This window comes from Salmo trutta, chromosome 22 (genome assembly GCF_901001165.1).
Source record: "Salmo trutta chromosome 22, fSalTru1.1, whole genome shotgun sequence".
In the NCBI taxonomy this organism is placed as follows: Eukaryota; Metazoa; Chordata; class Actinopteri; order Salmoniformes; family Salmonidae; genus Salmo; species Salmo trutta.
Genome location: NC_042978.1, coordinates 45,905,248 through 45,907,069, shown reverse-complemented (window position 1 = coordinate 45,907,069; position 1,822 = coordinate 45,905,248).

Genomic DNA, 1,822 nt, shown 5'->3' with positions numbered 1-1,822 from the left:
AGAGCTACCTAGCTATATTTTGTAATATATATTTTTTCCCCCTTTCACTTACTTAATTAGCATCGAATGCAACTAGCTAGTTTGGCCTACTCAAACACCCGGCTCAAACATCCTCATTCATCTTAAAACGGCACCGACTGCCAATGCTCTGGAGAGTCTAGTATCGACTACAGCCTGTAACAGTCTCACAACATACACATGCAGGTCAGACCACACAGGTGTGTGTGTTATGAAAGAGTAAGTAAGTGCGAGAGAGAATGTCTGTATCCATGACAGGATCAGGGCTTTGAGGTAACGCCACCCTTTCTATTTACAGTTCAGTGGAGGCTGCTGAGGGGAGAACGGCTCATAATAATGGCTGGAACGGAGCAAATGGAATGGAATCAAACACATGGAAACCATGTGGTTTTGATCTATTTGATACTGTTCTACTGATTCCAATCCATCCATTACCAGGAGCCCGTCCTCCCCAATTAAGGTGCCACCAGCCTCCTGTGTTACAGTTAGTGCATTCACCTGAAGGTAGCTAGGTGAGACAACCACATAACTTAGTCATAGTAAGTAAAACAATTCCTCAATAAAGCAGCTATCAGCAAAGCTGCCTCCTCCCTGTAAATAGGTACCTGTATCTGCCAGGTACATTCTGCATACTGTAGATATTGCTGGCGACAGCACCGATCGATCAATCCTACCAGACTTTGATCTCTTGATTCACTAGATGAAAAGACAAACAAAACAGGCTGGTTTCCCTGTCTGACACCGCTGCATAAATAACCCTTCAACAACCATCTGTCTTATGGCGTGTTCTGTCTCGTGTTCTCTCTCTCTCTTTCTCTCTCTCTCTCTCTCTCTCTCTCTCTCTCTCTCTCTCTCGTGTTCTCTCTCTCTCTTTCTCTCTCTCTCTCTCTCTCTCTCGCTCTCTCTCTCGTGTTCTCTCTGTCTCTCTGTCTCTCTCTCTCTCTCTCTCTCTCGTGTTCTCTCTCTCTCTCTCTCTCTCTCTCTCTCTCTCTCTCTCGTGTTCTCTCTCTCTCTCTCTCTCTCTCGTGTTCTCTCTCTCTCTCGTGTTCTCTCCCTCTCTCTCTCTCGGTCTCTCTCGTGTTCTCTCTCTCCCTCTCTCCCTCTCTCTCTCTCTCTCTCTCTCTCTCTCTCTCTCTCGTGTTCTCTCTCTCTCTCTCTCTCTCTCTCTCTCTCGTGTTCTATCTCTCTCTCGTGTTCTCTCCCTCTCTCTCTCTCTCTCTCTCTCTCTCTCTCTCTCTCTCGTGTTCTCTCTCTCTCTTGTGTTCTCTCTCTCTCTCTCGTGTTCTCTCTCTCTCTCTCTCGTGTTCTCTCTCTCTCCCTCTCTCTGTCTCGTGTTCTCTCTCTCTCTCAATTCAATTCAATTCGCTTTATTGGCATGACGTAACAATGTACATATTGCCAAAGCTTACTTTGGATATTTACAATATAAAAAATAAATAAAGATGAGAATCAAAAATTGTCAACGGGACAACAGTAACAACAATAACCAACGGTCAATATAACCATACATTCAACAATAACAATAATCATACAGTTGAGGACATGTGCAGGTTGATTGGTCTGTCAGACACTGTCCCTCAACTTATGGCAGGCAGCAATGTAGTGCGCTGCCAACCCACAGCTCTCTGCGTCCTCCCCCAACAGGATGGGTAGCCTATCCTCATCAGAGAGGTATTTAAAACCTTGAATAAGGGTTTCAAATTTGGGGAAATGACACTCTCTAATTGTTTTATATTTTTGACATTTTGTCAGGAAATGCAGCTCCGTCTCAGGTTCTGCTGTTGTGCAGTGGTTGCACAGCCTT